Below are 27,366 nucleotides of genomic sequence, written 5' to 3'. Positions count from 1 at the left end.
GTTTCACAGCTGAATGTGCAAATCTCTCATTTTGCAGATAAAAAGGGAAGCCTAGAAAGGTGAAGTAACTTGCCTAAGGTTATTCAGTCAGTTGGGAACTGAATCAAGGCAAGAACCCAAGTGTGTGGATATAGTCTACTGTTCCTTGGTTTAGCCTATATTAAAAAATAAATAAATTGTGCTAAAATACACTTGTTCACCTTCCAGTTTTAGTAAGTACAAAAAGTCAACTGTGTGTTTAACCAAGAACTCTGCATTGCCTCAAAATTACAATTTTTTTTTCAAATTAATCACTGGCAAACCTAAGAAATGATGATGATACATGTAAGATGAAAGTGATCTGGTAAAATGTCTACTGGCCCAGAACAGCCTTTATTTTGTGTTACTTCTTCCTTCTAAAGCATGACACAATGGTGTGTGGGCACGTGCAGGGCGGGGGCAATGAAACTAAACAAGTCAGTTACCAGTTTTAGTTAATTGGGATTTTATCGAAATAACAGTAAAGAGCTACTTGTCTCCCTCTGAATCTTACTGTTCAAGAAGTCTTCTCACCATTTATTTACAGAATGATCTTAAAAAAATAACTAGCTGCTTGATCGTCTGATTAACCTAAACTTTCCTTCAGAGACTCTTCCATCACCTGCCTAAGTCCTCCAGGGAAGGGGGGCCACTTAGACGCACAGGAGAACAGCTGGAGCAGGAAGTGACAGATAGATTGACTTTAGAGATTAGCCCCAAGAGAAGTGCTTGGCTCTCCGTTAACTTTGTGTATTCTAGCTTAAGAAAATTCCAGGGAAATAAAATTATATACAGGGTATTTCCACAAACTACTCATTAGATAACTCCATAGCCTTTTAAGAACCAGAACAGGGATGGTTCTGTCACAAATGCCTTCCATTGGCATTAAATTAATTTCATCTGAGAGTTAACAGAGTTAACAGCAGTGAGGATCAAATGAGTTCCTATTAAGTTATTGGGGGGAAGAAAAAAAGTCCTGATCTCCAGTCAGGCTTCTTTTACTAGAAGATTTAAGTGTTACTGGTTAAATAGGCCCCACCCAAAAAAAGATTACTTAGAATCCTACCCCCAATACCTCAACGTGACCTTATCTGGAAACATGGTAGTTGTAGATGTAACTTGTTAGCATGAGGTCATATTGGAGTAGGGTGGGCCCCTACTCCAATATGACTGGTGTCCTCATAAAAAGAAGAAATTTGGACAGAGAGACACACTTAGAGGGAAGCTGATGGAAAGCACCACAGGGAGAAGATGGAAAGAGGCCTGGACAGACTATTCCCTCACAGCCCTCAGAAGAAACCAATCCTGCCAACAAGATAAATTTTGGACTTCTAGCCTCCTGAACTATAAGACAAGAAATTTCTGTTATTTAAGCCACCCAATGTGTGATACTTCGCCTCAGCAACACTATCAAACTAATACAGTAGGCAACCAGAAATAATTTTAAAGGTGTCTGTAAGGTAAATGTAAAATAGCACTAAACTAGAAATTTAAAAGTCCTAAATTCTAGGTTTTTAATTGATAACTTCTGGCATAAATCGCTGCTTCAGTTTCCCTACCTATTCACCTTTTAAGTTGTGAAGACAAGGCTTAATAACCTGTGAAAGTTCTTAGAAAAGTACAAAGTATTAAACAAATATAAAATGTTATCATCCATAATCCAAAAAGAAACATGTACCACAATGTTCACTGCAGCAATATTTACAACAGCCAGGACATGGAAGCAACCTAAATGCCCATCAACAGATGAATGGATAAAGAAGATGTGGCACATATATACAATGGAATAGTACTCAGCCATAAAAATGAATGAAATTGAGTTACTTGCAGTGAGGTGGATGGACCTAGAGTCTGTCATACAGAGTGAAGTAAGCCAGAAAGAGAAAAATACCATATGCTAACTCATATATATGGAATCTAAAAAAATGGTACAGAATAACCCAGTGACAGGGCAAGAATAAAGATGCAGATGTAGAGAACAGACTTGAGGAAAAGGCACGGGGGTGGGGGGTGGCGAAGGGGAAGCTGGGACAAAGTGAGAGAGTGGCATTGACACATATACAACACCAAATGTAAAACAGATAGTTAGTGGGAAGCTGCTGCATAACACAGGGAGATAAACTCAGTGATGGGTGATGACTTAGAGGACTGGGATAGGGAAGGCAGGAGGGAGTCGTGGGAGGGAGAGGATATGGGGATATATGTGTAGATGCAGCTGATTCACTTTGTTGTACAGCAAAAACTGGCACAACACTGTAAAGCAATTATATTCCAATAAAGGGCTTAAAAAAAATAAACCCAAATGAATTAAAAAAAAGTTATCATCCAACATTTACAATTTACTTAATACATTTGGCTTTTAGATAAGAGAAACAGCAAAGGTACAAAAAAGGTATAGGTGATCCCTACATTTTTTCCTCAGAAATCAGAGACTAATGACTTCAGATGTTAACGAAGAACTAAATCAAATACACAGTGCAAATTAAAGTATATCACGGTTAATATTCCCTTATCTATTAATTTTTAAAACTGCAATCCCCCTATAAAACAAAAACCACCCAGAAACATTTGTAGCTCATATAATGATGAATTCATCTAAACTTGTTCCTGTATCTGCTATATTCCAGAAACAGGGTTAAATCTTAAAGTTAACAGAGCTCAGAGACATGGGTCCTGACTTTGAGCAGCTCCCTCTACAGGAAAGGAAATTAGGAACTGATTAAACAAAGATTCATATAAACTATGACAGTTATGTACATAGTACAATAGAGCAGATACCATTATTCGTACCTACATTTGAACAGAATAATGTTTAATTTTCTGGAATTTACAAAGCTTTACATAACACATACAGCAACACTTTAGTGAGTTAATTCAAAAGTTTTTCAATGTTTTTTCTTAACTCTGCTAATCATTGCTTCATGTTAGAGAACTTCATTCCTCAGATTTTTTTTAGAGCAGCCTTAAACAAAAACTGTTTTTGTTTGTTTGTTTATGCATTTGTATTTTATCATTCTCTTGTGCTGGGGAAGAGAATTATAGTTAAAGGTAGGTAACTGGATATTTATTTTCGTAAGAGAACACCAGAAAATTAATGTTCCAATCCTTACTGAATATCCTACAAAAATACACCCTTTCTTATCAACTTTGTATGTGTGGCCTGTGTGGCCCAATTAAAGCTGTCTTTAATGGCTAAAGATTTTCCAAGTCCTTATAAGTCAGCTGAGTATCAGTGACCCAGGCATAGTCGTATAACTAAATACAGAAGAATGATTTGATCTTTACCCCTAGGTGGAGGATAACTGGGAGAGACAGGGACTAAAAGTCAACTTAAAGACAATTAAATCCACTAAAAAAACACTTTTATTGTAAATTGCTTTTATTTTTTTAAGAAAAAAAAAAGTAAGACAATTGACCCATTCAGAATCAAAGTTAAAGGCTGACTATGAATAGTCTGATCTAAGAGTCAAACTACACAAGAGTGTAAAAGTAAGCACGAAACAGCGAAATGACTCAAATAGTCTTCCACGCCCTCTTTGTTTACTTATGTCAATAAAAATTTGAAAGCTATATTTGCAAAGGCTAAAACACAAAGCATATAATATCTCAATGGATAAATGAGTTGACACTACTAGGATCTGGGAGTTGCAAAGGCGGCAGAAGCAATGGCCCCCATTTTCTGGAAGTTTAAAATTCAATCAACAAAGAAGTAAATTCAATAAATTGAAACAGAAGCAAATACATAATCAACTATAGCTATGCAAATAATTCTCTTCATATTTTGTCTCCTGTTGTCTTTCACTTTTCTTTTCTATATTTTACTCTCTTCCCCTTTCCTGCTTTCTCTTCTATAATGCAGTTAAGCAAATACCTCTGCAATACATAGTTTCCTTCATTTTCTCCACCACTATGTACACAGTTCCCAGTAATTCGTTAATATCTTAATCACAACTTATATCAACAAATCTTAATCTAGCTCATGATATACAAAATAGACATATGAAAATGTGACAAAGAAGGAAAAAAGAGAAACCCTAGAAACGTGACATATTTATGCCTAATTTGATCTCCAAGAATTTAAGGAATTAAATGATAAATGTAAAAAGAAAAAACAGAGACTTCTAAATGATTTGTGATTTCTAAAAATTTAACATAGATTTTTCCCCTTTCTGAAAATTTAAAAACATATCCATTTTTGTATAAGATAGTTTCTTTTTGCCTTTCTTTAAGAAACTAAAAGTTATAAAAATAATAAAAATGAAAAGAAATATAAAAAAGTCACCATAGTCAGACGTGTAACAATTAGAGAATTATTCTTTTGTGTATGTTAGGAGTCATTCTGTCTGGGATGCAGACTTTTCCCTCAATTCAGTATTTTAATTTAAAAAATTAAAAATTCACCAGAAGAAAAATAAGCAAATTCTTACCAACACTTTGTGTTTTTAATTTTACACTACCAATTCAAATATTCAACTAAACAGGCAGTTCTTACACAGTGTCCTCAAATTCAGCAAACTTACTCTTTATTAAACTAGAGGAGAAAAAATTTCATGAGGGTGAATTCTACCATAAGAATTCAAACAGAAAACACTCTGTTGTTAAAAACAAACAAACAAAACAAACAAAAACCTCCCCTTGATCCTGCTGTGAATAGTGAAGGTTGTATGATACAATGGTAACTAGTGCCCAACTATAATGGGATGTAAAAGGTAAATTAAGTAATGGAGATGAATGAATGAAGATTGTCTAGTACATACCTTGGGAGAAAAATGTGGCTTCTCCATAAAGGCATCGCTTTCTTATGTTTGACTCTAATTTCAATATGCCTTCATGTCGTACATCACTTTTCCCTTCTAAATGAACCTCAAACAAGCTGCGTAATCATGACTAGTACTGGCTAGTGTTACTCTCAGTTAGAACTAGGCTGATGATGATGAGCTTTTAAGTGACATGATAAATACCTATATAATTATGAAATTTAGTCAAAATTTTCTATGAAATTGCTCTATCAACATTTATTGATCATCTTCTAGAAGCCAAAGTATAATATAAGGGGCTAATGGATGGAAACAGAACTAGAAGACCTGAATTAGAAAACAGCCTCTCATTCTTAATGGTACCAATAGGAAACTAAAAAGCACATTTCCACAGAAACAAAACATTACCTCAAATATAGTATGAATACATAAGCGCTAAGGCAATCCCAAGCATCACTCTCACAGAGTGAGCTGGAATTAGCGATAGATGAATTCTAAAAAGAAATGAGTGAGCTACGTTTTAATATAAGAAAGAGGCAAAAATTTTCAAGGAAGAAAGAACATTACAGTCACGGGAACAAGAATAAAAAGCTGTTAATCAAGTAAAAAAATTAAGTCTGATTCTAGGATTTGTTTATATAAATAAATAATAATTTTTAATATCTTTAACAAATCACAATAAATAAATCCTAAATAACAAAGGCAAGGAGATATATTTTTGAATGTACATTTGAATATGACTACATCTAATGCTCTTAAAATTCATTTAATAAAAATGAAAACTTTTCTTCTTTCTTTCAGGCATAAATTGAAATAGTTAAGAGGGTGCAAAAGCCTAACACAGAGCAAGTTTAATTCTACAGTTAACTATTCACAATTTGATGCAGGAAGGGAATTAAATAATTAGGTGCTTATCTTTAAGAACATCTTTCTTCCAACTCCTAGTAAAACAAAGGAAACAAAAAGCCAGTCTTTTTTTTAAACAACTAAACTCAGCCAACTGATTGATTAGGCTCAATAAATTCTCAATGAAATATCTGTTCAAAATATTCTAAAATATGGATAATTCCCATTTAAGATAATTAATTTGTGAAATCTGAAAAGGAGACATTTTCCTATAGCTTACCACTTTACCAGAAATTCACCATATGTTTAAAAAATAGTATAATGAAGCAGGAGGTAGTTTTTGGAAAGTCTGAATCAATGAAAGTTCAATAAAAGAGGGTCATGAGAAATATACCCATTTGTATAAGGAGAGAAAAACTAAAGCCTTTTAGGACATGCCAAAAAATTTAAGCAACAAACAACTTACCTTCAGATAAATCATCAAAAGGAAAATATTTTTATATCTACAGACTATCTGTGATAAATGATGCATAAACAGATACATGAATTCTAGTGCACAAATAAAATTGATTATTCTGCCTGATAGGAGAAAACTTAAATCTTTATCTCAAACAAAAGAGATAATCCCAACAGCATATGGAGGTAGTACAGCACAACAGTTAAGCACGTGGGTTCTGGAGCCAGACTACCTAGGTTCGCATTCTTACTCCTCTACTTCCTAGTTTAGCTGTGATGACTAGGGCAAAATTACGTAATCTTCCTATGCCTCAATTTATTCATCCGTAAAAGGGAGGTTATAATAGTACCTTCTCAAAAAAGTTGGTGTGAGGTTTAAATGAGTTAAGTGGAGAACTTAGACAGTGCTTGGCACTTAGTATGCAAGTGTAAGCTATTTAAGCTGTTTTTACTATCGCTGTTGATATCACAGACATGACCTATTGTAGCTATCATTAGCCACTAGGTCTTCATGCAAAATATCAAAAGTTATGGCCTCAGTAAGTCACACAAGATTTCAGCTGAAAGAGAACTTGTGAACAGACAAAGGGATGTTCACCAGATAGTCTAAAAAAAAAGGGGGGGGGGCGTGAGGAGGGAGGCGGGGGGGGGGGGCGGTTGGGAGGGAGAGCACCATCAATTAAAAAGTTAAGATTTCAGATTGCTGATTAAAAATGATGGGCTGAACTTATACTGACAAGCACACTCTCCCACTAAAATGACAGTAAAGTGATTTTTTGCTGTTGTTGTTTGTTTTTGTTTTTGGCTTACATTCACAAGGACAGAGTCCAGGAGATGAGATAACAATTACAGTAAATGTCTTTTCAGATCCAATAAATCTGAATACTAAGCAGACAAAAATGGAAAGTAAAAAAAAAAAAACAAAAAAACAGAAACAAAAACTCAATTTGCATGACAGAACCTCCAAAAGACAAAGATTATAAACAGGAGGACTTGTTAAAACTCTGCTTGAAAGCTGCTATACTCCTAATTCCCCACTCCACCTCTCCTAAACGTCACATAGATCAATGCTCCCCCCCAACCTGTGAAGAACACTGGAGGTTTATTTTCCAGAGGAGATTTTTTTAAATGGTCTTATGATTACTGGATGACATAAGGCAAGTTTAGAACAAACATATCACACTAAAAAAAAAAAAAAGAAGAAGAAGAAGAAACAGAAAGGTTATGTGCTCCTTCCCCAATTCGGCTTCCAAAACACTAAAGACAGGCTTATACCCTCCTGTTAGGCAATAAAGAGTCTTCGCTGGGGAATCTAACCAGCCTAAAATAAAATATCTAAAAATATGGACATCAGAGATTCCCCAACTGAACAGCTCAGCCAAATTACCCTGAAAGCCAGATTACAAGACTGAAATTTGTAAATCTACAAGCCTCATCCAGAGACACAGAACTACTGGTCAACCTTTTAAAAATTGTTTTTAAAACTCTTTTTAGAATGCTTAAGTGAATAGGTTAGCCAACTGACCACCACACATTTAAGGACTCCTGAAACAAACACAGAGACCAAAGCAAGCCAATAAAAAAATAGTAACTTGGAAGGAACAGATAATACATAAAGAGAAGAAAATTTCCTAAAACTATCATTAATAATCTTCAAAGAAATAAAAGAATACAAGCATCCATGAAACAGGAATAAGACGGTATTAAAAAAGAGGTAGAGGTCCAGTAAGAGGAAAAAATTTTTTTAACCTACAGATGTTTGGAAGATACAACTGAGGAAATCTCCAAATAAAATAAAACCAAAAAGAAAGATGTGAAAAACAATAGGAGAGAAAAGCTAAAATAACTGGAGACCAGTCCAAGTTCCCACAACATCCAAAGAAAATAGGAATCCTAAAAAGAGAGAGAGAATGAGAGAATTGAGGGAAGCAAATTAAAGAACTAACTCAATAAAACTGTCCCAGAACTGGGCCTGATTTTCTAGGTCAAAAGAAGCCACCAAATACTTAAAATGCTGGTGGACAATGTGCTCCACGACAGGAGGACCCAAGAAAGTGGAAATCAGGTAACAGAGGATCCAGCATAAAAAAGAAGCAGAGGGAATCCCTAGGATGATGGGGATGATGGGAAAGGGAGGATCTACGGTAACAGCTACGAAAAAGACCAGGAGAAGAGCCAGTATGGATTAGAGCAGGTCATAAGAGACTGAGAGAGATATCTTCAAGAAAATAAAATTAATAGAACAATTAAGAGGATATTTATACAACAGGGTAGAATTTGGGGATAAATTAATAAGTACATAGAAAATTATGCCACCTTTTAACAGATAAACGTATTCTAGGAACAAAACGGTGTAAAAGAAAAAGTAATCATAGAATACTACTATATGGCAGAGCTATGAAGAGCATGTATATCATTATAATAATGTAAACATTCAATACGCTCTAACCAAAATTAGAATAACTGTAGTGGGAGGATGGGAAGGAAAGAAATATATATATCGACATGGGAACAGGACAAGCAAAAGAACAAAATTCTCATCTTCAATTGTGGGAAGTCAATAGACAGCATCTAAAAAATCAAGTAGCAGCCATCAATATAAGTTTGTTATTTGGACATAGGACAGTGAGTAGCAAAAGAATCAGCTAAAATTGTTGAAGGCAGTTATCCTTGAGAAACAGAAAATGGGATAAGGGTGAAAGTAGACAATGCAGTTTCCCATCACAAGCCTTACAAAACTATTTGGCACGCTTCATAAACAATGTGTTTGTAAAACTTTGATAAAATGTATATATTGAATAAAACATTGATAAAATTAAACCAAAACAAATAATTTCCCTAATAATTTTAATACATGTTCATATAATTTGAAAACTGCACAGAGACTAAGAATAATTTTGCCATCCAGGTAAAACTATTATTAATATATTGCTGTACTGCCTTTGAATATTTTTGCTACATAAACACACACGTATAATTTTTTAAATTCACAGTTCACGCTGATATGCAAATTTACATAATTTTTTCAATTAACATTATATCATTAACATTTTTGATGTCTTTAAATATTCCTTTAAAACACTATACTGCTCCATCCTATCCTGCAGCACCACATATTTAACCATTTTCCTATTTACTCTTCAGCATATAAATGGTTAACAAAGGTCTCCTTTCTCAAACTCCCATCTCTTGAATTGTGGTATCTTTCCTGATTCCCTTCCTCTCTCTAGCCCCTCCTGTCTCTCCTTCGTGGAATCCTTCTCCTCAGCCTCCCCCTTAAATATTGGTGTCCTGCAGGATTTCATCCTCCTCCATTTCCTCTCCTCACTCTGGATGACTCCCTAACAATACGATACCAAGATAAATGACAGTCATAGAATTCTCTTAATTCTACTTTTTAATAACTTGAATCTACCAACTTCCATCCATCTCCACTACTACTACCTAGTCCAAACCGTCATTACCACCAGCCTAGAGTCCTAACTAATCTCCCAAATTCCATTTCTGCCCCCTTCCAAAGCATCCTCCATGTGATGTGACAATCAGAATCTTTTTAAAACACAAATCTAATCTTACAGTACCCTCCTTAAAACCTTTCAATAGCTTACTGTTGTTTTAGAATAAACTTCCAAAAGTTTTCCTGCCTACATGGTCCTGAATAATCTGGCCCCTGCCAATTTCTCCAGCTTCATTTCACACCACTCTCTCTCCGGTTCCCTATGGTCCAACCACACCAGTCTTTCTGTTCTTTGAATTTATCAAGATTTCTCTTGCCTGGAGGCCTGGGCACATGCTGTTTCCATTGCCTGAAGCAATTCTCTCCCCCTCTACACAGCTCTTTCCGTGGTTAACTCCTATTCATCCTGAACAAGACCCACAAGTCGCTCATTTTATTCTATGTAAGCAATGCACCCTGCAGTTGAGCAACACAAGAGCTCTGAAATCTAAGGCAGGCAGCACTTTAATAAAACAATTTTCGATTTTTCTGTTTTATGTCTGTGTCCCATGAAAATGTAAACTGCGTGAGAACAACTTCTGTTTAATGCTGGTTCCTCAGTGCCTAGCATAGTGCTTTACATACAGTAGATATTCCCTGCTGAATGAACAGATGACCCCCTAACCGATACCCTGGTGTTCAAAACTCTCCTAAATTCTAAATCCATATAATCAACTAAGATCTCTACTTAGATGCCCTACAGCTACCTCAAACTCAACATATTCAAGCCTGAGCTAGTCTGTCAGATCTTCTCTCTCCAACAACCTTTCCCTCATGCTTATCTTCCCGTTACTGGCACCCTGTCAATTGTGCTCAAGTCTTTCTTGAATTGGTCCCCTCTTCTCCACTTATTTTGTCAAAGCTTTGTTCAGACTCTTACCAAATCTTACCTGAACTACCACACTAGCTTAATAAGGATTCTCTCCACCTCCACATCAGTCTCACCTATCTTCCAACCTCACTGCCAACATAATGATTTTTTTTAACTAAAAAAAACTTGGCCCTTATCACTCCCACACTTAGACTTTTTCAATGACCTTTTTCCCATATGTGAAATACTGCAGCTGCAATACTACTACACTACTGGCAGGTCGCTGAATGCAAAAAACTCCCTTATCTTGTGCTTTTGTCCTTTCTAGTCCCTCTGCCTGTATGCGGGTGCTCTCTTATCCGTTTAGCTAACGTTTTATTTTTTAAGACTCAACTTAAAGGCATGCTTCTCCCAGGAGACTTTTCCTGACCACCTCACCACAGGCAGAGTTGGACGCCCTTATTCTGTGTCTCCACAGCATCCTGGGTATCACAGCATTTACTACATTAGAACACAACTTACCTATCTGCCCCCCATTCCATCTTCAGTGCACCAAAGTGCTACGTGTTGTTTTATCTCTACGTTCCCTGAGTCCTCTAAATAGTAAGCGCCCCCCCAAATTATTTGCAGCATGACTGCCTAACATAATGACTTCACTGGTAATTAAAGTTTGGTATAGATTTTCTAATTTTTGCATAATTAAAGAAATATATGGCTTGACTCTCACAAGAAGCATTTTCCATTTTAAGATCTCCTTCGGTTAATTATTCTTTAAATACTATATTCACAGTTCTAAAACTTAAAAAACAGGATGTACTTATTGACTCTTAATATAACCTGTTGGAGACACTCCTCTATGGATTTCTCACAGTCCTATATGTCTTGTTGGGCATGTGAGAAATACAAGATCCTGGCCACTCTTTTCCATGAACATTTTTCAGGGTTGTGTTTGCAGTGAGCAACCTTGGATGAGGAAACATCACCCTCCCGGACAAAGAGCAGTTTGGTTACTATAAAAGCAGTGGAGTCCCCACCCCTGTTCCTCAGCAGCAACCCAGGACATGTACAGCATCTATCTGTATCACACTGTATCATCTCCAAGGGACTTGTCTTGTATCTTCTAGCAGCAGTCATGAAACAGTAACAGGCCACTTATAAGTGAAATCAAGTCCCAGACCCACCAACCTGTGTCTTAGCAATTCACTGACCCCTGAGGCCAAATATATGACATTGAAACTATGGAATAACACTGCCATTTCTTCTTTCCCACCCATTTAAAACAAACATAACGTATGAAAATCCACAGTCGTCATAAACTCAACTTAAAAATTTCAAGATTTCTGCCTGCTTATTTCTACTATTTTACTGCTTCAATTCTTTTGTCCCCAACCAAATAAACTTCATAATTCTACTTAACTTTTCATTTCTTTTACTCTGTATTCTCCTTAAAATGGAAGAGTTTTCCAGTAGATTCTCTCTCCAACCATAAGATATAAAACCCACACCCAAAAAATTCACAAAGTATACCTAAAAGGTACTAGAACCAATTAATGGAGTATATGTTGTTGTAGTTTCTCCACATAAAAAAAAAATCATCAGTATATAGCTGAAGCATGCTGGTATCTCTTCTGAGTTCTGATTTAGAGTTAGAGAATCTAGATTGAATTCTAATCTTGTAGGCCCCTGAGAACTCTTTTGTACCACCCTGTGGAAGTTAACTATGCTTTTTCATCATTTATTTATAAGTTTTTCTTTTTGATAATAGACTTTCACACCTCCACAGAGGTTAAGCAAATAACTAAGAAATCATACTTCTGAAAAAGGCAGGGAAAGGAGACAATGGAAGCTCACAGTGACACATTATCAACAGAGAAATATTTTTTAAGAATTTACATAAGAAGGGGTAGATGGAGGAAGAAACTACCAGGGTCTTTCATTGTGACAATAATATATATAAATAATGTACTCCAGACAGAGATAGAGTTCAGAGGGCTAACTGGAAAGAGTAGATCTAAAGTGGCAGACTAGCAAAGAAAAAAACATAAAAACTGAGAAAAAGAAAACAGTGATTTTTTTTAAAGAAAAGAAATCAGAGACATCGATTAGCTTTGAAAGCGGGCAAGGTAGGCTAGCTCTCACCAGGTCACCCAGCAACTACCAATGGCCTCATACTAGCAGCAGAGCTCAGGCTCTGGCGGGAAACCTAAGTGAAAATATTCTCCACAGTCAAAGGAAAGCAACTGAGACTTAAGAAATCAGGAAGCTGGTGGAAGCTGAGGGTTGCTGGATGATAAGAATATAATTTTCGCATTTCATATATTCCCAGGAGTGCCACACATGAAAAGAGAATATGGCAATCTGTCAATATTCAATGAGACTGAATCCTTAGGGGAACCTATGTAAGAAAAGCACTGTCTAGGGTCTTCCCTAGTATGTAGCCACAAGCAATGCCATTGCAAATCAGTCTCTAGCTTCCTTAACACATTAAAGCACTTTGGGCCATAGAAACCCTAATGTAAACTTCCAAGGCCACTTCTAATGTAAACACTGCTATTAACCCCTCACATAAATCTCTCACTTAAAATACAACTGATATTTAGTGAACATTGATTTTGTGATTTTTCTCCATTTTCCCTCCACCTACATTCTTTACAAAAAACATGAGTATATTTTTGCCAGGATTATATAATAGCATCTTTTCTTCAGTAAACATTTAGTATGTTTACTCCTACAGTGTTTCCATTGAAGCATTCTTGTTTATACATTAGGATCCAGATGAGGTCGCCACAGGTTTCAAAACAGAGCATGATAATCACTTCCTGCTACAGAAATCCACAGGCTGTTTTCAGGTCATGAGCCGCACCGGTCTGGGGAATCTGGCCCTGAGCCTTCCGCAGCAGTGAGGAGCCACTGGGAGACTTCCCTCTGCTCCCCTTCTCCAGGACTTCCAGCCACCACTGCTGCTCCTCTCCCCTACCACATCCCCCCATCCTCCAAAAGAAGCTAAAGCCAATCCCAAAGGAGGGGGCATATTACCATCTTCATCCAGCCAAGCCCAGTACTTCTCAAAAGAGATACCCTGCATGGACGTCTCAGTACCCACAACAAAGGCAGCAGAGGGAAAAGGTGCAGAACAGGTTCCTCACAGTAATAGTGGGAACACCACAGGCACCCAAGATCTTTCCACCCATCTGGATTATCAGCTTGAATTGAGGCTCGACCAGAAGTAGCTAAGGGGACTCCAGAAGAGAGCTGGGCCCGTGTTGTAAAATGTACCCAGGGTTTGTCTTCATCAGGTATAGCAACACGACAGACATGGATACAACTGCCTTTGAAAGAAGAGTTTATCGCTCACAGTTCCCCAGGTGGGTCGGGGGGCAGGCTGCACCACACAGGGCTGTGTGGGAAAGCACCAGGTGGGTCAGGAGGCAGGAGGAGTAAGGGGGAAACGTGGGCACAAGCCTTTACTGCGGTCTTCTCAGGGAGGGCAAGGTAGGGCAGGGTAAATCACTCAGGACTGGCAAGTTTGAATCATTTCAGCAGCCTCTAGGGCACTGAATCTAGTTGGCTGCTACCTGGCCCTGGGGTGCTATCAGGGCCGATGGATGGCAGCTCAGCCTGTAAGAGCTCAATAAAGGTGGTGAGTAAGGGCTCTGGAGCGGCTGGTCTGTGTGTGAAAGGCACACACACCGGGGAGTGCTATCTCCAGGAATTAGCTAGCCCTGGGAGGGGCAAGATGTCAAACCATCATAAAATACAGAAAATAAAAAATATAATACAGCCAGATTGTGTACTTCTAGGCTCAGGGCTCATCTAGACTGCAGTTTTTTCATAAACTCTGGAAACACCGCCTGTTCTTAGCTAAAGAGTTTTCCTAAACTAAGAGCCTTCCCGTCTCCACCTTGTGTCACCACTACCACGCGGCTGGTAGAAAACAGTCACTCCAAATGGTCTTCCCTTAGTCTCATACTGATTGTTGTTTGCATCACAATTTGAAACCTATATCACAACCCATCAAAATAATGGCATGGCCTTTGTTACAACTTCTGAAGAAGGCACACTACTGCTGTCAGAAGCATTCAGAACACTAAAGCTTCAGGTGCTAAAAATGCATACACGCTAAGCTTTTCAACCTAGACTGTTAGCTACTGTTTAGATGTTTGCATAAAATTTCAACAGAAAGAATACAAAAATAATGCCTCAGGATTTCAAAGACATCACTAGTGTTTATCATCGTCTAGAAGAAAGGCAAGGAAGTTGACTAGATAAATATCAAGACATCTCCCCCTCTTCTCTGATGCTAAGCTTCTGAACAAAATTTTTGTTCTACGTTAAAATGCCATCAGTCATGTACTCTTAGAATTCACAATTTGGCTGTAATCATCGTTCAGTGCGGTAAATATTTGGCCATAGAAAGACTTAAATCTCTACGTTGATTTTTTTTTTTAACTAGTAAGATGCATTTCACTGTTGAACTGTTATACATGCTGCCTGATTATTCCACATAAAAATAAAACTAGATCTGTATAAAACACACACAAATAACATCAGTAACCAGGGGTTTTCATTTTGCTATATTGTTTTCACGATCACAGGCATGCTTGCTAGTTAATACAATCATCGTGAAACAAAATATTAGGTAGAACAGTGGTTTTAAAACAAAACTAGGGCTTCCCTGGTTAAGAATCCACCTGCCAATGCAGAGGACACGGGTTCGAGCCCTGGCCCAGGAAGATCCCACATGCCACGGAGCAACTAAGCCCATATGCCAGAACTACTGAGGCTGCACTCTAGAGCCCATGAGCCACAACTACTGAAGCCCACCCCTAGAGCCCGTTCTCCGCAACAAGAGAAGACAGTGCAATGAGAAGCCCGTGCACCTCTACGAAGAGTAGCCCCCCACTCACCCCAACTAGAGAAAGCCTGCATGCAGCAACGAAGACCCAACACAGCCAATAAATAAGTAAATAAAGTTATTAAAAACAAACAAAAAAACCTAAGTGGGGAAACAAGTAACCAGATATACAGACAGGCTCGTTTCCACATTCTCTAGTATATTTATCAACTACCCACTTAATGCCATTTTCAGAAATTTTAGAAAATAGTTACAATTGTAGAAGACCTAAAATCTGCCAGCTACTAATCAAGTCTGGATGGATACCACTAAAAATATTAAGACTACTACTTGATGGGATGGTTAATCACAGCAAAAAAATAAGTCAGCTATTTAATCCTTCTAGATTAAAGAAGAATCACAGGATCTAAAAATATTCCCAAGTATTTTCAACTTGTGGAGAACTTTTCCAACTCAGACAACAAGCAAACGATGTAATGGATTATGTTACAATGTCTAAAATCAACAAGTATTAATGTTTACAATATTCAAGGAACTCCTGCTGAGTAGGGGCAATGGGCAAACAATCTAAGTAGCAAACTCACATTTACTCACTCAGCATATATTTATGAGTACCTACTTTTTTCAGTGCTAGGGTTACAGGTGTGTACAACACAAATAAGACACCTGCCTTCAAGGAACCCGAGCAGGAGAAATAAACAAATACATAATAAAATTAATATGCTATGTTTTGTTGTGATAAATACTATGAAGAAAGATAGAACTAAGACATAAGATGATGAAGAGTACTCTTTTGGTTAAGATGGTCAAGGGTATGATTTTTTAAGCAGAGATCTGAATGAAGTAAGTAAGCCAAGCAAACAAGGAGAAAGAGTTCTCTAGGCAGAAGAAACAGCAAGAACAGAAGACTGTAAGGATAATGGATAAGTACATGAAAAGATAACCACCCTAATAATCAGAGAAAGGAAAATTTAATTAATGACATACCACTTTACAAATATCAGACCAGCAAAAATATAATGTGAGAGAATACCAAGCATCAGTGGAAATGGAGGGAAAGGGAACTCTCATGCACTGCTGGTTAGACTGTAAAGAGGTACAGCCATTCTGGGAAGCCAGCTGGCAGTACTTAGTGAAATGAAGAACGTGTACACTCTGTGATCCAGAGATCTTACCCTGGAAAAGCAGAGTTCTCCCAAAAGCCTTTAAGAAGACATGTATGAAAACAGAAATCACAGAGTTGTTCGGGGTAGCTGGAAGTGACAGGCAATCCAGGTGACCACCACCAGTAAGTGGTCATAGATACATACTCTGAAACACCTAAAGAAGGTTCAAGTTATGAAATATATATACAGAGATTCAACTGGATAGTTTTTTTTTAAGTATTAAGCACTGAAATACATGGAAAAAACCCTCATATTTGCTTTGAAATAATACAGTTTGTTGAGGTGGAGTTGTGGAGAGCTTAGAAATGTTTATTAAGCAAGATTAGCTATGAATGTATCATTGTTGATGCTGAATGATAGATATATGGGAGTGTGTTACTGTTCTCTCCACATTTGTATGTTTGAAATTTTCTATCATAAAAGGCATTATTAGAGTGTTGACTGAAAAAAAAAACAGATCTATAGCAGAGTACCATTTATATAAATGAAAAACATACATGTGCATAAAACACCACCTTATTTTTTTTAAAAGATACACACACATTCAAAGAACATTAATTAGCATGGATGTCTCTGGAGGCAAGGAATGAGAACTGAAGTTGAGGATAAATTATTTTAGATAAAATAAAATAAAAGAGGAGCCTTGTACTTGCCAAAGCTGACAGTGTACCATTATCTGAGGAATTTAATTCCATTTTTTTTTCACCTGAGGTCAAGAAAGAAAACATGAAGCAAATACAAAGTGCTCAAGGATCACAGAGGAGGAGTAACTAAATCTGACTTGGGAGGAGGGGATATTCCCACCCCACACCTTGGACCCACTGAATCAGAATCTCTAGGACTGGGCAAAAGGTACTGCTGTTCAGTGCCCATTTCACAGAGGAGAAACTGAAGGACAGAAGTGAAGTAACATTCCAAGCTCATAAGCCAGCAAGCACAAGAGATGGAACTCAAGCCCCGGGAGAGAATGGCCACTCCAACTCCCTGTGCAAGGCTGCACAATTCTAACTTAACATCTGCACACTGCTACCAAATTCAGCTTCCTAAAATATTACTTCATCCTACAATGCCACTGTTCTTGGCAACCACAGAAAAAAATTAAATTCTCTATAGACTATATACTGCCCCCAATCACCATCATCCATTCTTTCAACAAATATCCTATTTTCTTCCATTCTAAATCGTCTCTTCCAGTCACACTAGTCCTTACTTCTTTTAAGATACCCACAACATCCCCAAGCCTCCAAGCACTTTCTGCAAACTGAAATACCTCTCCTCTCCTCGACAGTAAATACTCACTCATATCACATACATTCTGCAAGGCCCAGTAGTCTGAACACTTAGTAGCACTAACTGAATGAACTTCCACAGATACTCCATGAAGCCTCCCTCACGACTTCAGCACATACATTTTCCTTCTTTAATTTCTTTTGCACTTACTCTCTGAGCCACTCAATTAGCACCTATTACAGTAACACCTCATTTATCCAGCATTATTGGGAAAGGTAAGTGTTCATCAGAAGTGAATTTTCCAGACAACTTAAGCATTAATTTAGGAAGCAGCAAAGTAGAGTGAAATTAATTTAGGAAGCAGCAAAGTAGAGTTGTGCTGACTTTAGCCACAGAAAGACTTAGGCTCAAATCTCACCATTTACTAGCCTTGAGCAAGTGTCAGTTGTCGGTTCACCACCTATTAAGTGGGGATATACTACTAACTTCACAACGTGGCTGTGGTATTAAAGAAATCACACACAAAATCTGGTACAACATTCTTTAAGTCACAGCTACATTACTCCAACTACTATTATGCGCCAAGACAAAATCATTGTTATGGAAATATTCATCAAATGTATATACTTTGAGATTTTTCTCAGAGAATAGTGAATGCAAATTAATCATCTCTTGATAACTCATTATTTATTCAACATTCACTCATTCAATAAATATTTATCAATTCAGTAAAGCTGCAGGATACAAAATCAATATATGAAAATCATTTCTGTATACTAACAATGAACTATTAGAGAAAAAATTTTAAATCCCACTTATAACAGCACCAAAAGAATAAAATATTTAGGAATAAATTTAACAAAAGGAAGTAAAAGATTTGTACACTGAAAGACACTTATGAAAAAAATTAAAGACACAAACAAATGGAAAGATATCCCATGCTCATGGACTGGATAAATTAATATTGTTAAAATGTCCATACTACCCAAAGTGATCTCCACTTTTTTTTTCACTCTGTAGTGGAGTTAACATTGACTAATTTGACCTAGAGTTTCCATCCCAAAACAAAAGCAGCAACAATGACACAGAGCAATGATTTTCTAAGTTTTGTTAAAAGGAGTAGCACTATTTAAAAAATAAAAATTTCTTTTTACTCCACTATCTAAAAACATTAATATTGGAGCTACTCTAAGATAGCCTCATTTCATACTATGGTGTGGTCCTCATTTCATACTATGTCACCTCCTTCAGTTCTTTCTGGAAAAGAGTTTGAAAACATGGATACAGGATCTTCCCTGGTGGCACAGTGGTTAAGAATCCACCTGCCAATACAAGGGACACGGGTTCCATCCCTGGTCGGGGAAGATCCCACATGCCACATAGCAGCTAAGCCCGTGTGCCACAACTTCTGAGCCAGAGCTCTAGAGCCAGTGAGCCGCAACTATTGAGCCCTTGAGCCACAACTACTGAAGCCCGTGCACAACTAGAGCCCGTTCTCCACAACAAGAGAAGCCACCACAATGAAGCCCACGCACCACAATAAAGAGTAGCCCTCGCTTGCGCAACCAGAGAAAGCCCCTGTGCAGCGATGAAGACCCAACACAGGGAGGGAAGGAAGGGATGGGAAGGAAGGGAAGGAAGGAGGGAGGGAGGGAGGTAAAACAAAGCAAAGGGAGTGCTGGACAGAAAAACTTTAAAGAAAAAAGAAAAACATGGATATACAATTAAGAATATTGGCCTAGGAATCAGAAAATTCCAGTCTTTGTCCTGAGGATGACTTCATAGCAAAGTAACCTTGTATAAGCCACTTAATGTCTTCAGTCTCAACCTTTCCTTTATTAAGATGGAGATAAACCTGACATGCTTACTACATACAATAGTATGAATCAAAAGCAATAATATTGAGGAGGGAATGCTGTCACCAACTAGATTGTAAACTAGAAACTACATCTATTATTGCTCTTGTAATAAATCAATTCTGGTTGTTTGATGCCCAAGTCATACTGAAATATTAAGGCCCCCAAGAATGAATTAACTTTTGCAAATGACCAAGTCAATTTACAAAGTGGTAAGTATGGCATCAAATGGAATCAACACATTTACTGAATCCCTACTACATCTGAGGCCCTATGTAAATGCTATAGCCTACTGCAAAGAACAACTAAAGCTGGTGCTTAATGGAAAATGAAGTTTATCTTTTAATTACTTATCGAATTTAAAAAGTCAATGAGTTAAGAGTAAATAATATACTCTCTTAATATATTGTCTTAGATTTCTCAATGCTTTCAACATGTTAAACTTATTTGCTTTTTATAAATTACTGAATTGGGTTATATTTATCCCTGTGTGTGTATGTGTGTGTGTATACACACAACAAGATCAACAGACCTAAATTGTTTCCTATAGGGCTGGAGGTTGTAGAAATGGGGAATGGAGGTAGATAGGAATAAATGAATGCATGAAGGAATAACAGTGTGAATTAAACAGCAGAGAGGCCTGACATGGCCCAAAGATTGATACTGTGCCAGGAGCTGGGGAGTATCATTAACTCAACCTCTACACTTACTATCAAAACAAACAGTTACATGTATAAATACACAATCTCATAATTTACCTAATTCTGAACAATTGGTCCATTTTATCAATCTTTTTAATCTAAAAGATAAAAGGTAACAATTTTACAAAATATAGGTGCATAAAATAAAATCTCTCAGAAATACATGAGAGAAAGGAAAACCACTGGCTTTTTCCAGTAGTTGGTTGTTTTTTAATTAAGATGTTGTTTTATTGTTTTTCTGGCCATGCCGTGTGGGATCTTAGTTCCTGACTAGGGACTGAACCCAGAGAGGGCCCTTAGCAATAAAAGCGCCGAGTCCTAAACACTGGACTGCCAGGGCATTTCCAAATTTTATTTTTAAAGTTTATTTGCAAATTTTATTTTTAAAAGAATTTTAAAAGAAATTATTTTAAAAGAAATTGTATTTTTAAGAGAAATTTTACATAGTCAAAAACATATCTAACTAAAACTCTATACGCTTACTTGAGTTTTATCGCTACTGAAAAGCAGACTTCTCATTTAGAGCGACAAACTGCAATACACGTATTCTCTGGTACTGTAATTCTGATTTATATCTTACCTTTTAACTTTACATCACTGACTAGATTTTTTTTTAAAGAAACATAACCTTCTTCTAATAAAAAAAAAAAACTAGACTTCTTACATCTCAGTCCAATTCTAAGTAGAAACTGAGGTTCCACCTAAGTGGTAAAATTTCAGCAGATTCATTTTGGATAAGAAATGAACCAAAATGATGGACACCTTACCTCCAGTTATTTTTCACTAAAAATTTATTTAATAAGTAAACCCCCCAAAACTCACTTCCAACAGAATTTTTATTGTAGTAAAAAACCACATAACATAAAATTTACCATCTTAACCATTTTTAACTATACAGGTCAATAGTGTTACGTGTATTCACACTGTCGTAAACAAATCTCCAGAAATTTTCATCTGGAAAAACTGAAACTCTATACTTATTTAAAAACAAGTGTTTAATGGAAAAACATGGGTTTAAATATGGATTCTATAAACACTAAAATGTACGACCTTAGGTTTCTAACTACTTTTGCCTCAGATTCTTTGTCTATATAAGAGTATAACGTCCACCTTCTTGTTACTGCAGGGTAATGAATGAAGTCAGTAGCTTAATACCCTGTACTCCTCAGGTTGTTCCAATATGTTAGTAGTTTATTAAGAAATTATACATTAACCTTTATCTTTTTTAGACGACCACGGATTTAAAGAATAATGACTAATATTTTCATGGAGTAGAATTATTGCCCTCAAGAAGTAATCACAAATCCATGTGACTGCCAAGCTAAATGAATCTCTGGCAATATCCTATGGAAAAGTATCTTCACTTATGCCAAGAAAGGGAGGAAGATTTCCTGGCTGCCTAAATAAGCTTCAGGCAAAAATGCTTATCCATTTCAAGTGTTCCAGTAACCATTCCAGTAAAGAACCTTAAAAAATAGAAAGTCAATTACTTTATCCAAATAGAGTTCAATTAATATGATTTTTTTCAATTTCCAGATTTCAACACATCTATAGAAGAGATCATCATCCAAGTTAAAAGACATCCTTTTCCTTAAGAACAATGAACCATTTATTTGTAGATTCCTGGGGAGGGAATAATACCCAAAACTCTGCTTCTCTTCTCTCTGTTGGTTCTGTATAACTTGAGAAGGTGATAAGATAAAACCCAAAATGGAACTTCCTTGTATTATAAAATTAACTTAAATGGAGAAATGAAAAGTTCTATCTTCATTTCAATTATCATGTCAGGAGAACAAAATCTTTTGCCTTTTTAACACTGCAATGCATTGGAGCATTAGACTTCAAGGCCTTAAAATTGGCTTCAAAAGATGGTCTTTGACGTCTTATGTCAAACCAAGGTTATCTCTGATATCATTCACGTACGTGAATTAGAAAATATTTATAGTAATCCTTAAAATGTTACATCAAAAGTAGCAGAATCTACTCAATCAGAACCAAAATATAAATTTATTTCAGAAATTAAATATCCAAAAATTAATGGCATATGATATTAAACCATCTGGTTCTTCAATTTTTTCCTTAATTCTTTTTTCTCAGTTTCTAAATATGGAAACTATCATTCTGTTTTTTCAAAATAAAGTGGTAATCCATGATCCACAGTATAGATAAACAGTTCAATGCAAACATATATTAAAAGTGACTGGTCTTTATGGAACAAAGTAATAATAATTTACAGCCTAGACTGCAAAACATGCAATAAGAGTAATGCCAATGCACTCTGTAAATTTACCCTTAACATCTTGTAAATAACGTTTTAAATGTTTTAAATAAAATAGTTTTGCTTTTACATGTTCAACTTCCTATCAAAATTCTACCAAGATTAAATGGAATCTCTAAAACTTAATTTTTCTAAGTAAACTCTGAATCATAATCTACCAGAAGAAATGACTATTTGCTTGTTTTTGCTGTTTTGTTGCTTTTTATAAGAACTTCCCTTTTTACAGATACAATAAATTACATATGCAAATAAATAAGAGTAAAACAAGCAGTCTGAATGCTGCTTTTATATGTGGTGTAAAGCTTTGCAGCTTCATTACTGTGAGTGGTTCACACAGAAGAAAGAAATCTTGACTACAGGCAAAACTGAGTTTTGTATAGATACATCTATCACTATTGAACAATAGAGTATCTTATGCTCTTTCTAGTAAACATTAAAAAAAAATACACACCACACACACACACACCCGCTGCTTAGCTATTTTAGTAGCCTGATCCATTGATGATTAAGCGATATCTTAATATTTTAGACAATTAGAAAAATGGCACATTTAAGAAACATTCAACTTCTACATTTATAAATTTTAAATGAATAATTTTCCCATCATTAGAAGGAAAGAGGTCTGAGAAAGCAATACTAAATTTTAAGATCCTCTAACTTGGATAATTTCAAAAGATTTAAATTTCTGAAATATTTTAATTGACTGTTAAAACTGTAGCCTTCTTTGTCAGACAAGATAAATATGCCCAGAATCCCCCAATAGTAAAGGTCTTAAGCTCATTTTAATGTCAATCAGCAAGATCAAACACTATCAGTCATCAACAGAAAAAAATATGAAGGCCCCAATAAGCTCAGGATTCCACTGAATGGAAAATATAACTTGGAAGTCAGCCAGAGAAGAGAACTAGTCGTACGGTAATAAACAAACAGAAGAAATAGCGAGGGCTCCCATGACTTTCAAGCATCAGAAACATGAGCCTCCCTTAGTCGTAGTAAGGGATTGTCTCATTACACGTCAACAGCTGCAAGAGAAGGATCAGAAACCCCCATTATAGCCACACAGGTGGAAGCGCATTAGACTCAAAACTGTACTATTTGCACTGATAAGCAATATGTTTCACATAATGTGAATTTATTATAATCTACCTAAATTGGGTAACTCAAAATCAAACAGGCTCAAGAATTGTCCTTTACAGTCCTCCAACTTTGCTGACAGATCATATCTATCAGGAAATGTAAGAAATTATTAACCCTAGATTTTACTGATTCCTTTTTTCTTTCTATATAACTCACCTTGATCTGACCAAACAGCATACACTAGACAGTATTTACCTGTAGCAATATAATTTAGGAAACTGAAAGATCTCCCATAAACCTGTCACAGTGGCCATTTTTGTCTCAATAGGGCCCTGAATGCTAAGTAGTACTTATTTCACTCACTGAATTTCTACCCATTTAAAAAAGATACGAAACTTGTTCTCTGCCCTGCAAAGGAAGTCTGAAAAATTTTAAACATCATCAGTCTTGCAATTATCTGGGGGAAAAAAAAAAGGCAAATGTAACTACAGAAACCATCAGAAATATGCACGCTATATCATAAATATCTATTTATTTAAAGTAAATGGACAAAAGGATGACATTTTCTGATTAGAATAGAAAGATCCTTTATTTTAATTAAAGCTACTTAAATGAATTGGTAGGTGATGCAGAAAACTAACACCAACCTGTATCTGATCCTTCGCCTTTTATAATTTTTTAAATATATGGATAAAAAGGTCATTGTTTAATTTGTTGTATTACTTACGTATTAACAATAAGAAAAAATGTGGTGAAACAGAAAACATAGCAAAATATCTCTAAGCAATCTTTAATACTTTAAAGCGCTGGTAAACCTAAAATATTTTTCATCTTGGTTTCCGTTTGCAGTTTGATGAAAATATCTCCCTCCCTCTACTTTACTCTAAATAACAGCAGGCTACTATAACACATACACAATTCTTATACATTTCAAAGTTCCTAGCCTTGCCAAGAGGACAAGAAAATAGATGAGAAGAATATCCATAACATCAACAAATCCTCAGTATACACCATATAGACCAGGAAAGGAAACGGACTTAGAAAGTCTCATGAATCTATTAAATAGAAAGACTTGTCTATATTTAAGCATTTATTAGGAAAACATTTAAAGATGGTATGCTACACTCTTAAGCCAGTACCATCATTGCCTCTCCAATCAATAACTGGTTATCTTACAACTGGTATCAAGACCATTGCCCTTACTGGAAGATTTTTCAAATAAATGCCACTTTATTCAAGTTTCCAAGAGAAAAATCAAATTGACCTACATATGCTCCTCATTGCTGATTTTAAATGAATATAAGCATGCTAAATTAATGATCAAATGAAAGTACTTAAGAATTTTGCTTAGAACAGCAATGGTTGTAAACTTTAGTTAATGCATTTCATGTTGGATGTTGCAATTATATTAAATATATATTGACGAACCTTAATTTATTGTATCTTTTATAACTATATAACAAAAAATAAATAACAACCTTAAACCTGTCAGTTACATTTCAAAGATTGAATGAAATAATCACGAGATTAAAGGCAAATATGCTATTAATGATAAGTTATATAGAACTAATTCTTATACATTAAATTTTTAAAATTCAAACATACTTTTAAATAACTAAATAACTGATAACAAATTAGTATTTTACAAATGATAATTAACATATTTTGTAAACTTCTCTACTGACAGGGCATCGGCTGGATCCAATGCCCTTTTTCAGAATTCCCACCACACCCTCTGCATACCCATTATAGCATGTGTTACCCAGAACAGTCATCACTTGGTAGTGAGTCCTAGTGGCCAGAGGCTACTGTGTTATTCAGACCTGACTGAAGAGGGCTCAACAGAGGCTGACATATGAGAGACAGTTAGCATTTCTTAAATGAATAAAGAGATGAGAGCAGAAGGCAGAAACAGTATTATCCTCACCTCATAAAATGTATATGAATTTACAGTATCATAAAGTAGTTAAACAGGTTTAAAAACTAATTTTAAGTGCTATTTTGACCAAACTCAGCTTTTTAAAAAGCTCTATTTTCTCAGGCCATTCTATACAAAGAATTAAAAGACTTATTTCAAATGTATAAAAACTTAAAACTTGGACATCCCTGGTGGCACAGTGGTTAAGAATCTGCCTGCCAATGCAGGGGACACGGGTTCACTCCCTGGCCCGGGAAGACCTCACATGCCATGGAGCAACTAAGCCCATGCACCACAACTACTGAGCCTGCACTCTAGAGCCCACGAGCCACAACTACTGAGCCCATGTGCTGCAACTATTGAAGCCCACATGCCTAGAGCCTGTGCTCCGCAACAAGAGAAGCCACCACAATGGGAAGCCTGCACACCACAACGAAGAGTAGCCTTGCTCGTCGTAACTGGAGAAAAGCCTGCATGCCACAACAAAGGCCCAACGCAGCCAATAAATAAATAAATAAACTTATTTTAAAAATAAAGAAATAAACACTTAAAGCTTGAACACTGTCCTGAATATTCTCCACTGGGCCTGCCTTTCTGCCCTGCTGTGACCAGGAAGGCTGATCTCTACAGAGTGTATCACCGCAGGTCCCTTGTCCCATGGCTCCCGGTTGGGCTCTACAGAAAGGAAGCATCGGCTGATCAGAAGGCAGAAGAAAGAAGACCCCCTCCCTGCCAGTGCTCCAGCCTCTGTTTACAGCGGGTTTGACAGTGGCTGTGGTCCCCATCATAAAACCACAGCTCCGGGAGAGCAGACTTTCTACAATGACCATAGTGTTCATCAGATTCTGGGAACTGCTCTGTCTCTCTCTTTTCCCCTTAGACCTAAGAGGGGTAAAGCTTCTCTTGTTCCTAAATCCTGGGTGTTCCCCCATCCCTAGTGGGTTTTAATTGTGCACATACCTTCAGCATACTCTCTTCAATTTTTCCTTTAAGGGAGCCATCCTACTGGGGACCTAACTAACACAAACACAGAAACATTGTATTAACTAGCAGCATTTTTGTCAGTGATTGCCATATCATGGGCTCTCTTGTTAATGATATCCCCACCTTACAGAAAAGCACCAACATTTTATTTTGGTGTTAACTAACTTTATTGTGATAATTATTTTGTAATATACACACATATCCAATAAGCACAATATATACCTTGAACATATATATGTTGTATGTCAACAATATCTCAAAAGTTGGAAAACAAAACAAAAAACCCAAATTTTATACTAAGTATTTCTCAATCCAAAAACAAAACAAACCGAAACAAAAAAACTGTCTGAGCTTCACCTTAGACATAGCTTGGTACTGCCAGCTTGGTATGGTCAAAGTAGAGTCTTCTGAAGTGCAGAAGTTCTGTGTATTAGTTTCCTACTGCTACTGTAACAAATTCCTACAAATTTAATAGCTTGAAATAACATATATTTATCATCTTATAGTACTGGAGGTCACTAAAATCAAGGTGTTGGCAGGGCTCTGTTTCTTCTGGAGGCTCTAGAATCCACTTGTTTGCCTTTTCTAGCTTGGTAAGGATGCCTGCATTCCTCCACTTGTGGCTCCATCCTTCATCTTCAAAACCAATGGCAGAGCATCTTTCAAACTCTTTCTCTGCTTGTCACCACATGGCCTTTGCCTGACTCTGAACCTCTTGTCTCTCTCTTATAAGAACCCTTGTGTTTACACTGAGCTGATTCAGATAATCTAGGTAGGAAGTAACCCATCTCAAGATCCCTAATCCAAGATTCTGAACTTAGTCAAATCTGCAAAGTTCATTTTACTAGGTAACATATTCATAGGTTCTAAGGGTTAGGATGTGGACATCTTTGAGTCGCCATTATTTAGCCTAACAT

General features: G+C 36.5%; 1 protein-coding gene across 14 annotated transcripts in view; it reads right to left on the bottom strand.

The window, feature by feature from the left end:
• The window catches only part of SSBP2 (single stranded DNA binding protein 2), a 311,861-nt gene that overhangs the window by 253,842 nt on the left and 30,653 nt on the right, over positions 1 to 27,366 (bottom strand). Inside the window, exon 2 of one of the 14 annotated variants that reach the window (XM_057740146.1) lies at positions 26,426 to 26,482. The exons of the other annotated variants lie outside the window; for them this stretch is intronic. The gene's annotated coding sequence lies outside the window, so the exon portion shown is untranslated. The remainder of the gene's footprint in view (positions 1 to 26,425; positions 26,483 to 27,366) is intronic. 14 annotated transcript variants of the gene reach the window in all.

The sequence above is a fragment of the Hippopotamus amphibius genome, chromosome 1 (genome assembly GCF_030028045.1).
Source record: "Hippopotamus amphibius kiboko isolate mHipAmp2 chromosome 1, mHipAmp2.hap2, whole genome shotgun sequence".
NCBI classification, from domain to species: Eukaryota; Metazoa; Chordata; class Mammalia; order Artiodactyla; family Hippopotamidae; genus Hippopotamus; species Hippopotamus amphibius.
The sequence above is the reverse complement of the archived record's forward strand: the minus strand, read 5'-3'. Positions and strand labels throughout refer to the sequence as shown.